At 37.4% G+C, this 12,409-nt stretch overlaps 1 protein-coding gene and 1 pseudogene across 12 annotated transcripts in view; one reads left to right on the forward strand and one right to left on the reverse strand.

Annotated features, from left to right (window-relative positions):
- The window catches only part of EFCAB5 (EF-hand calcium binding domain 5), a 188,083-nt gene that overhangs the window by 133,626 nt on the left and 42,048 nt on the right, over positions 1-12,409 (reverse strand). The window lies entirely within an intron of this gene.
- Positions 1,997-2,356, forward strand: LOC107179052 (annotated as a pseudogene).

Consider the following 12,409-nt stretch of genomic DNA (forward strand, 5'->3'; position numbering starts at 1 on the left):
GAGTGAATTTGGGCTCTGCACTGTGCAGAGCCTGCTTGGGATTCTCTCTCTCTCTCTCTCTCTCTCTCTCTCTCTTCTCTCTCTTTAAAAATAAATTAATTAATTTAAAAAAAGAACAAGTTCTATGGTATCAAGTGATTTCCACCTGCTACAGAATTGAGGTTTAGTTGTCAGGCAAAAAGGTGAGTAAATTTCTGCTGAGTAGGCAGTGAAGAGAGTCTACTCTCTCTTGAAGAGAGTCTTGTTATTTCCAGCCTCTTCCAGATTTTCATTTTAAAAATGCAATATGGGTGCCTGGGTGGCTCAGTCAGTTAAGCGTCCGACTTTGGCCCAGGTCATGATCCCGCACTTCGAGGATTCAGGCCCAGCGTCAGGCTCTATGCTGACAACTTGGAGCCTGGAGCCTCCTTCAGATTCTGTGTCTCCCTCTCTCTCTGCCCCTCCCCTGCTTGCACTCTGTCTCTCTGTCTCCCAAAAATAAATAAATATTTAAAAAAAATTTTTAATGCAATATGGAGTGGGGCACCCGGTTGCCCCAACACTTAGTTGGTTAAGTGTCCAACTTTGGCTCAGGTCATCATCTCACGGTTCGTGAGTTTGAGCCCTGCATCCGTCTCTGCACTGACAGCAGACAGCCTGCTTTGGATCTTCTGTCTCCCTCTCTCTCTGCTGCTCCCTCTCTCTCTGCTGCTGCTGCTGCTGCTGCTCTCTCGCTCTCTCTCTCAAAAATAAATAAACATTTTTTAAAAATCTTTAAATGCAATATGGAGATATTAGACCAAGAGAGTAGAGTAAGAACAGGCACTTACATCCCCTATCTACTAAAATACCTAGAAATGACTAAAAAGTGTGTGTGTGTGTGTGTGTGTGTGTGTGTAATATAAACATGAGAAAACTGTCAATCATGGCAATTATGAAGGGGGTCTTCAGTAGTCAGAACTTTTGAACTTTTCTGAAAAATGTAAGATAGGGAGAATCAGATTGATTGATAAAACTATAGGATTAAAAAAAAAACAAGAGAAAATCACTGTGAAATTGGGGGGCAACTTTGAGGCACCCCAAGTTTAAAGGATGTGGATATGGGTAGCAGGGGAATCACTGACCATTTGTGTACCTTCATCCCCATGTGAGCTAACCATCAGGCATCAGAGGTGTTCACCCCTGTACTGGGACAAGCGGGTTTGGGCTAGAGAGGCAGGATAATGCCTCTACATAGAGACAAAATGAATTTCTGACAGACTTCACTATTTAAAAATAAACAATAATAGTTTATTTTAAAAAAGAAACTAGGGGTGTCTGGGTGGCTCAGTCCATTAAGCATCTGACTTAGGCTCAGGTCATGATCTTTAAAAAAGAAACTAAATGAACCAAAAAAAAAAGAGAAATCACTTGGGAATGAAAAAGAATTACTGTTGCCAACAAAACCATCAATACATTGACTTGAAGATCAGAAAATACTGAACAACTAACCAGCAAACTGGAATGCTAAGCCAAAGCAGATAAAAAAGGCAAAGAGAAAGGAGGATAGATCCAGAACTTTTAATATTCATCTTATACAAGTGTTAAATGGAGTGAGTCAAGAGTATAGAGACAAGGGAATATTCAAAGAGATAATGCAAGAAAATCTTGTAACCCTGAAGAAAGAAACAAATCTTGCACTTTAAAAGGCTTACTAAATGGAATTTCTGTTTGGAATGATGAAAAATTGCTGGAACTAGATAGTGGTGATGATTGTACAACATGTGAATTTACTTAATGACACTGAACTGTACACCCCAACATAGTTTAAATGGTAAATTTTATATTATGTGCATTTTATCACAATTTTTTTAAAGCACCAAATAATCAATGCAAGATACATGATTAAAATACAAAAGTCTTTTGAGGAAGATGCAGTCGGCACTATAGTAAAGCTCTGGACATCTGGCTCCTGCTCCTGACTCACTGCTGTTGACTGTCTCAGAGGAACAAGTTGATCAGGAAATCCACTGCAGCCATGGCTTTTAAAGATGCTGGGAAGACACCCATGGAACCAGAGGTGGCAATTCACGAAATTAGAATACTCTAACCAACCACAATATAAAATCTTTGGAGAAGGTATGTGCTGGCTTACTTGATCAGAAGAGCAAAAGTAAAGAATTGCAAAGTGAAAGGACCAGTTCAGATGCCTACCAAAACTTTGAGAATCACTGTAAGAAAAACTCTTTGTGACGAAGGTTCTAAGACTTGGGATCATTTTCAGATGAGGATCCATAAGCAACTCATTTATTTGCACAGGCCTTCTGATATCATTAAACAAATTAGTTCCATCAGTATTGAGCCAGTTGAGGTTGAAGTCACCTTTGCATATGCTTAAATCGACATTTGTAAGAAATTGTTTATCATTTGTTAGATAGATAGATAGATAGATAGATAGATAGATAGATAGATAGATAGATGGATGATAGGGATAGAGATATCCTGGGTACTAGCAATAACTGATTAAAAATATAATTTTTCAAAATTTCTTCTTATAATAGCAACAAAACTTGAAAATATCTACAGATAAACCTAACAAAAAATGTGTTAAGACCAATATGAAGAAAACTATAAAAATTTTGGCACTGGAATAAGGATAGGCATAAGTATATGTAATAGAATTAAAAGTCCAGGGGCGCGTGGGTGGCTCAGTCGGTTGAGTGTCCAACTTTGATTCAGGTCATGATCTCAGAGTTTGTGGGTTCGAGCCCCACATCGGGCTCTGTCCTGACAGCTCAGAGCCTGGAGTCTGCTTTGGATTCTGTGTCTCCTTCTCTCTCTGCCCCTCCCCCACTCATGCTCTGTCTCTCCCTCAAAAATAAACATTAAAAAAATTTTTTTAAAAAAGAATTACAAGTCCAGAACTAAACCCATATGTCCATGACCAACTAATTTTCGACAGAGGTGCCAAGGTCATTCAAAACGGAAAATTTTTTCTCTTCAGCAAATGATGCCTATAACAACTGGCCATCCACATGGGGAAAAAATTAAGTTGGACCTCTACCTCACATCATATACAAAAATTAACTAGCTATCCCTAACAGACATATAGAGAACATTTTACCCAACAAAGCAGAATTCACATTCTCCTCAAATGCACATGGGATATCCTTCAGATAGACCATATGTTAGGCCATAAAGCAAATCTCAATAAACTTAAAAACACAGATATCACATAAAGCATCTTCTTTGACCAAAGCAGGATGAAGTTAGAAATCAATAACAAAAGAAAACCTGGAAAAATCACAAATCTGTGGTAATTAAAACATACACTCTTAAACACAAATGAGCCAAAGAAGAAATCAGAAGGGAAATAGAGAATTCTTAGAGATGAATGAAAATGAAAACACAACATACCAAAACTTATAGGATGCAGTGAATGCAGTGCTCAAAGGGAAATTTATAGGTGTAAGTGACTACGTTAAAAAAAAAAAACATCAAAATCAATAACCTAACTTTATATCTTATGGGACTAAAAAAAGAAGAGCAAAATAAACTCAGAACTGAAGCAGAAGGAAAGAAATAATAAAGATTAGAGTGGAGATAAACAAAATAGAGAATAGAGAAACAGTAGAGAAAATCAATAAAATCAAAAGTTAGTTCTTTGGAAAGATCAACATAATTGACAAACCTTTAGCTAGACTGGCAAAGAATAAAAGAGACACAAATAACTAAAACAAAAAATGAATTTGGTGCCTGGGTGGCTCAGTCAGGTGAGTGTCCAATTCTTGATTTGGGCTCAGGTCATGATCCCAGGATTGTAGGATCAAGCCCCATGTCAGACTCTGTGCTGAGCTTGGAGCCTGCTTAAGATTCTCTCTCTCCGTCTCCCTCTGCCCCTCTGTCCCTCTCCCCAACTCATGGGTGCTCTCTCTTCAATAAAATAATTAATTAAGAAATGAAAATGGAAACATTATCACCAATCTCACAGAGATAAAAAGAATAACCTAGAATAAATGGACAAATTCCTTGAAACGCAAAAGTTATCTAGACTGACTCAAAAAGAAATAGAAAATCTCAACATACTTCAGCAAGTAAGGAGATTGAATTAGGAATCAAAACTCTGCCAACAAAGAAAAGGTCTGGACCATATTGCTTCCCCAGTGCAATCAAACATTTAAAGAATTAAAATCAATCCTTACCAAGATCTTCCCAAAGAATTGAAGGGGACAGAATAATTTCTAATTCATTCTATGAGGCCAGCATTATTCTGATACCAAAAGCAGATAAAGACATTACAAGAAAAGGAAATAGAATGAAGGGGGAAGAAAAAACACATAATCATCTCAATTGGTGTAGAAAAGGTATTTGACAGAACCCAACACCATTTCATGATTTAAAAATAAGATAATAAAATAAAATAAAATAAAATAAAATAAAATAAACTTCTCAGAAAACTAGGAACAGATGGGAAATTCCTCAAAATAATAAATGATATTTATTTAAAAACCCACAGTTAATATCATACTCAGTGGTGAAAGACTTAATTAAGATCAGGAAAAAGACAAGGATACCCACTTTCACGGCTGCTATTCAACATTGTCCTGGAAGTTCTAGCCAGAGATATTAGAGAGATATTAAAAGAAAAAGGAATTAAAAGGCATCCAAGTCAGAAAGAAAAAAAACCCCTATATTTACAGATGAGATGACCCTCTATATAGAATATCTTGAAAAAAAAGCTACTAGAGCTAATACATGAATTTGGCAAGTTTGCAAGATACAATACCAACACACAAAGTCAGTTGTGTTTCTGTGTTTCTGTGTTTAGGAAAGCAACTCCTTTTTCAGTAGCATCTAAAAGAATTATAGACTTAGGAATAAATCTAACCAAGAGATGGAAGACTTGAATGCTGAAAACTACAAACCATTGCTGAAAAAAATTACAGACATACAGAAATGAAAAGAATCCTGTGTTCATGGATAGGAAGACTTAACATGTAAAGATATAAATACTACTCAAAGGGATCTATAGATTCAATGCAATTTTATCAAAATTCCAATTGTCTCTTTCAAAGAAATGGATAAGCTGGTCCTTGTATTCATATGGAGTTGCAAATGACCCTGAATAGCCAAAAGAGTCTTTTTAAAAAGAATAAACTTGGGAGATTCACATTACTCAATTTTGAAACATACTACAAAGCTAAAGTAGTTAAAACAGTATGGTAGAGGGGCGCCTGGGTGGCTCAGTCAGTTAAGTGTCCAACTTCGGCTCAGGTCATGATCTCGCGGTTCGTGAGTTCAAGCCCCGTGTCAGGCTCTGTGCTGACAGCTCAGAGCCTGAAGCCTGTTTCAGATTCTGTGTCTCCCTCTCTCTCTCTGACCCTTCCCCGTTCATGCTCTGTCTCTCTCTGTCTCAAAAATAAATAAACGTTAAAAAAAATTTTTTTAATAAAAAATAAAAAATAAAACAGTATGGTAGAGGCATAAGGACAGACCTAGACCGGCTGAATTGAATAGGCAGCCCAGAAATAAATCTACATATATATATTTATATATGTAAGTAAATATGTGTATGTATATATATTCAATAGGTTCCAAGCCCATTCAATGAGGGAAGAACAGTTTTTCAACAAATGATGCTAGGATAACTGGATATCCCATGCAAAGGAGGTGGAAAGCTGGACCTTTACACCATATACAAAAATGAACACAAATTTATTTAAAGATTTAAATTTAGGAGCTGAAACTATAAAACTGTCAGATGAAAACTTGCGGAAAATCTTTATTACACTGGATTTGACAATGACTTCATGGATAGGACATCAAAAGCATACTAAAGAAAAAATAGGTAAGCTGAACTTCATCAAAATTAGTAACTTTTACCCATCAAAAGATACAATAAGAAAGTTCCTCTTTCTCTGCATCTTTGCCAAAATCTGTTGTTGCCTAAGTTGTTAATGTTAGCCATTCTGACAGGTGTGAGGTGGTTATCTCATTGTGGTTTTCATTTGTATTACCCTGATGGTGAGTGATGTTGAGCATGTTTTCATGAGTCTGTTAGCCATCTGGATGTCTTCTTTGGAAAAGTGTCTATTCATGTCTTCCGCCCATTTCTTCACTAGATTATTTGCTTTTTGGGTGTTGAGTTTGATAAGTTCTTTATAGATTTTGGATACTAACCCTTTATCTGATATGTCATTTGCAAATATCTTCTCCCATTCCATCGGTTGCCTTTTAGTTTTGCTAATTGTTTCCGTCTCTGTGCAGAAGTTTTTTATCTTGATGAGGTCCCAATAGTTCATCTTTGCTTTTGTTTCTCTTGCCTCTGGAGACATGTCAAGTAAGCAGTTGCTGTGGCCCAGGTCAAAGAAGCTTTTGCCTGTTTTCTCCTCTAGGATTTTGACGGTTTCCTGTCTTATGTTTGGGTCTTTCATCCATTTTGAATTTATTTTTGTGTATGGTGTATGAAAGTGGTACAGATTCATTCTTCTGCATATCGCTGTCCAACACCATTTGCTGAAGAGACTGTCTTTTTTCCATTGGATATTCTTTCCTCCTTTGTCAAAGATTAGTTGGCCATAACATTTGTGGGTCCATTTCTGGGTCTCTATTCTGTTCCACTGATCTGAGTGTCTGATTTTGTGCCAGTACCATACTATCTTGATGATTATAGCTCTGTAGTACAGCTTGAAGTCAAGAATTGTGATGCCTCCAGCTTTGGTTTTCTTTTTCAGGATTGCTTTGGCTATTCTGGGTCTTTTCTGGTTCCATACAAATTTTAAGATTGTTTATCTTAAACATTCTTCAGCTCTGTGAAGAATGCTGGTGTTATTTTGATAGAGATTGTATTGAATATGTATATTGCTTTGGGTAGCATTGACATTTTAACAATATTTATTCTTCCAATCTGTAAGCATGGAATATTTTTCCATTTTTTGTGTGTCTTCTTCAATTTCTTTCATGAACTCTCTATAGTTTTCAGTGTATAGATTTTTCACTTCTTTGGCTAAGTATCTTCCTATGTATTTTATGGTTTTTGGTGAAATTATAAATGGGATCATTTACAAATCATTCCTTGATTTCTCTTTCTGCTGCTTCATTACTGGTATATAGAAATGCAAATGATTTCTGTACATTGACTTTATATCCCGTAAGTTTGCTGAGTTCATCTATCAGTTCTAGCAGTTTTTTGGCAGAGTCTTTTGGGTTTTCCACGTACAGTTCATGTCATCTGCATAAAGTGAAAGTTTGACTTCCTCCTTGCTGATGTGGATACCTTTTATTTCTTTGAATGGTCTGATTGCTGAGGCTAAGGACTTCCAACACTATGTTGTAGAGCAGTGGTGAAAGTGGACATCCTTGTGTTTCTGACCTTAGGGGGAAAGCTCTCAGGTTTTCTCCATTGAGGGTGATATTAGCAGTGGGTCTTTCATATATGGCCTTTATGATCTTGAGGTATGGTCCTTCCATTCCTACTTTCTTAAGGGTTTTTATCAAGAAATGATATTGTATTTTGTCAAATGCTTTTTCTGCAGCTATTGAGAGGATCATGTGAGTCTTATCCTTTTTTGTGTGTGTGGTGAATAATTCTTTTAATGTATTGTTGGATCCAGTTTGCTAGTATCTTGTTGAGAATTTTTGCATCCATGTTCATCAGGGAAATTGATCCATAGTTCTCCTTTTTAGTGGTCCATAGTTCTCCGTTTTAGTCTTTGTCTGGTTTTGGAATCAAGGTAATGTGGACCTCATAGAATGAGTTTTGAATGGGAATCCAAGCTGGTGCAGTCAGTCTGGAAAACAGTATGGAGGTTCCTTAAAAAACTAAAAATAGAACTACCCTACAACCCAGCAATTGCACTACTAGGTATTTACCCAAGGGATACAGGTGTGCTGTTTCAAAGGGACACATGAACCCCCATGTTTATAGCAGCAGTATCAACAATAGCCAAAGTATGGAAAGAGCCCAAATATCCATCGATGGATGAATGGATAAAGAAGATGTGGTGTATGTATACAATGGAGTATTACTCAACAATCAAAAAGAATGAAATCTTGCCATTTGCAACTACGTGGATGGAACTGGAGGGTATTATGCTAAGTGACATTAGTCAGTCAGAGAAAGACAAAAAGCATATGACTTTATTCATATGAGGACTTTAAGAAACAAAACAGATGAACATAAGGGAAGGTACACAAAAAATAATATAAAAACAGGGAGGGGGGACAAAACAGAAGAGACTCATAAATATGGAGAACAAACAGAGGGTTACTGGAGGGGGTGTGGGAGGGGGTATGGGCTAAATGGGTAAGGGGCATTAAGGAATCTACTCCTGAAATCATTGTTGCACTATATGCTAATTTGGATATAAATTTAAAAAAATAAAATTAAAATAATAAAAAAAGAACGAGTCTCAAAGTTTTCCTTCCATTTCTACTTTTTGGAACAGTTTCAAAAGAATAGGTGTCAACTCTTCTTTAAATGTTTGGTAGAATTCCCCTAGAAAGCCATCTGGCCCTGGACTCTTATGTTTTGGGAGATTTTTGATTACTGATTCATTTTCTTTACTGGTTATGGGTCTGTTCATATGTTCCATATCTTCTTGTTACAGTTTTGGTAGTTGATATGTTGCTAGGAATATGTCCATTTCTTCCAGATTGCCCAATTTGTTGGCATATAATTGGGCATAATATTCTCTTATTACTGTTTGTATTTCTGTAGTGTTGGTTGTGATCTCTCCTTTTTCATTTGTGATTTTATTTATTTGTGTCCTCTTGTTTTTCTTTTTGATCAATATGGCTAGGAGTTTATCAATTTTGTTAATTCTTTCAAAGAACCAGCTCTTGGTTTCACTGATCTGTTCTACTGTTGTTGTTGTTGTTGTTTTGTTGTTTTGTTGTTTTAATTTCCAAATCATTGACTTCTGCTCTAATTTTTATTATTTCCCTCCTTCTGCTGGTTTTGGGCTTTATTTTCTGTTCTTTTTCCATCTCCTTAAGGTGTAACATTAGGTTGAGTTTCTGAGACCTTTCTTCCTTCTTTAGGAAGGCCTAGATTGCTATACACTTCCCTCTTATGACCACCTTTGCTGCATCCCAGAGGTTTTGGGCTGTCCTATTTTCATTTTCTCTTTAATATTTTTGTTAACCCATTCATTCTTCAGTAGGATGTTCTGAAATCTCCAAGTATTCATGGTCTTTCCAGTTTTTTTCTTGTGGTTGATTTTGAATTTCATAGGGTTGTGGTCTGAAAATATGCATGGTATGATTTCAATCTTTTTGTACTTGTTGAGGCTGATTTGTGACCCAGTATGTGATCTTTTCTGGAGAATGTTACCTGTGCACTCAGGAAGAATGTGTATTCTTCTGCTTTAGGATGAAATGTTCTGAATATATCTGTTAAGTCCATCCAGTACAGTGTGTCATTCAAAGCCATTGTTTCCTTGCTGCTTTTGTGCTTAGATGACCTGTCCATTGATGTAAGTGGGGTGTTGAAGTCCCCTATTATTATGGTATTATTATTGATGAGTTTCTTCATATTTGTGATTAATTGATTTATATATTTGGGGACCTCAAGTTGGGGGCATAAATATTTATAGTTGTTAGATCTTCTTGGTGGATAGACCCCTTAATTATGATATAATGTCTTTTCATCTATGGTTAGTCTTTATTTTAATATCTAGTGTGTCTGATATAAGAATGGCTACTTTGGCTTTCTTTTGATGTCCTTTAGCATGATAGATGGTTCTCCATCCCCTTGCTTTCAATCTGAAGCCATCGTTAGGTGTAAAATGAGTCCCTTGTAAGCAGCATATAGATGGATCTTGTTTCCTTATCCATTCTGATACCCTATGTCTTTTGTTTGGAGGGTTTAGTCCATTTAGAGTGAGTAGTGAAAGATATGAATTTAGTGCCATTTTGTTGCCTGTAGAGTTAGTGTTTCTGTTGATGTTCTCTGGTCCTTTCTAGTCTTTGTTGCTTTTGGTCTGTTTTGTTTTGTTTTGTCTTTTCTCCACTCAAAGAGTCCCCCTTAAAATTTCTTGCAGGGCTGGTTTAGTGGTCACGAACTCCTTTAGTTTTTGTCTAGGAAACTCTTTATCTCTCCTATTTTGAATGACAGTCTTGCTGGATAAAGAATTCTTGGCTGCATATTTTTCTGATTCAGCATGTCGAATATATTCTGTCACTCTTCTGGCCTGCCAAGTTTCTGTGGATAGGTCTGCTGTGAACCTGATCTGTCTTCCTTTATAGGTTAAGGACTTTTTTCCCCTTGCTGCTTTCACAATTCTTTCCTTGTCTGTGTATTTTGTGAATTTGACTGTGATGTGCCTTGTGATGGTTGATTTTTGTTGAATCTAATGGGAGTTCTCTATGCTTCTTGGATTTTGATGTCTGTGTACTTCCCCCAGATTAGGAAAGTTTTCTGCTATAATTTGCTCACATAAACCTTCTGCCCCTTTTTCTCTCTTTTCATGTTCTGGGACTCCTATGATTCAGATGTTATTCCTTTTTAATAAGTACTGAGTTCTCTAAGTTTTGTATAGTGATCTTTTGCCTTTGTTTCCCTCTTTTTTCTGCTTCATTATTCTTCATAATTTTATCTTCTATATCGCTGATTTGCTGCTCTGCTTCATCCTTGCTATCATGGCATCCATTTGAGATTGCATCCCAATTATGGCATTTTTAATTTCATTCTGACTATGGTTTATTTCTTTTATCTCCACAGAAAGGGATTCTATTCTTTTTTCAACCCCAGCTAGTGGTTCTCAATTCTAGTTTTCAACCCCAGCTAGTGGTTCTCAGTTCTAGTTCAGACATCTTGCTTATATTTGTGTTGATTAAGCCCCTGGCTGTCATTTCTTCTTATTCTGTCTGTGGGGTGATTTCCTTCATTTTGTCATTTTGGAGGAAGAAAAAAATTAAAATTAAAAATTAAAATTAAACAATAAAAAACAAAACAAAAAATCAAATAAAGGAAGCTAGATCCTAGGTGTATTTTGGTCTGCTTGTTGAAAGATGCTTGATAGAATAGAGAAAAAAAGGAAGGAAAAGAAAAAATAAGATAAAAGTAAGAAAAAATTTACAAATTAAAAAAATTATATAATGAAATAAAGAAAATGAAATGGAATTTAAAAAATTTTTAAATAAAAATAAAGTAAAAAATAAAAATAAAATTTTCCCTTCATGTATATAAGAGAAAGAAAGAAAAAAAGAAAATAATTTAAGCAAAAACAGAAGCAAAGAAAACGAACAAATAACTGAACCAGCAAACTAATGAAACCCAAGTAAAGTTACACCCAGTTTTGCCTAGAACTGAAACTATGAAGCCCTCTATATTCCATACACTAAGCAGGTGAGGTGACTTGTGTTGGTCTCGTGGGGAGTGTGCTTAGAGGGCGCAGTTGAGAGGGGCTTGGTGTAATGGCTCCATTCTCCCTTAGGTGGCGCTGCTTAGCCTACCGGGGTGGATCAGTGTGGTGTGCATGAGTGTGCCTGCAGTAGAGGTGGAAATGGCTTCACCCTGCCCTCTAGTTTTGGAGCAGGAACTTCTCGCTCTCACCAACCGGTGCACCCCTCCTTCTCTCAGGCCTCCATCCATTCCCCACCTCTACTTTGTCCATGTCCAAGCTGTCCACCTTCCAGGCGACACCTCCCTCCAGAGTTTTATTTCAGATGGGAAAGTGTTTCAAAACCCCATACTTCAGAGACCCCTGTGGCTTGGACATGAGCCAACTCTTTGGGGGAGTGTATCACTGAGTAATGGCTGGGTTTGCCCCCAGAAAACTTTCATGTAATCACACAGTAGCAGAGTTTCAGAGATTATGGCAGATAACAGCACACAGCCAGTACCAGGCATCACCACACTTTGCCGTCTTTGTCCCAATACCAGCAAATGTGGCTGTTCTCCAGGGTCTGCTGGACCTTTGCCTGTGGGGAGGCTGTGTGGCCTCTACCAAATGTACTCCAAGCAAGGGGACCACTTCTCTCCATGTGGCATGTGGACTCCTCAGACCACACTGGCTGCTCCTGGGGATTTGCCCTAGTTCCTCACCAGAGCACCACCAGGCACTGAGCTCTGAACCTTCAGACTCTGTGCTCCACTGTTTATAGAATCCAGGTGGTATTGAAACCCTCTCCTTTCTTCCCAGCATTGGTTTTGCAGACAGATTTCCTGTTCAGTCCCCTGTGAGTGTTTTCACTCTTTGTCTCTCTTTCTCTCCAGCTACTTTCAGGGAAGTGCTTTTCTTGTGCTATCCCTATGGGTGCACTCTCCCCTTTCTCTTTCTCTGTCCTCTCTCCGCAAAAACAGCTCCTTACCTTCCTCGGCCTTTGTCTCCCCCAGTTTACCTCTCCTCACCGCATACCTGCTGAGTTCTGTGGCTCAAGTTATGTATATCGTTGTGTTAATCCTCAGATCAATTTCCTAGGTGTTCAAAATGGTTTGGTGCTGATC

This window comes from Panthera tigris, chromosome E1 (genome assembly GCF_018350195.1).
Source record: "Panthera tigris isolate Pti1 chromosome E1, P.tigris_Pti1_mat1.1, whole genome shotgun sequence".
NCBI classification, from domain to species: domain Eukaryota; kingdom Metazoa; phylum Chordata; class Mammalia; order Carnivora; family Felidae; genus Panthera; species Panthera tigris.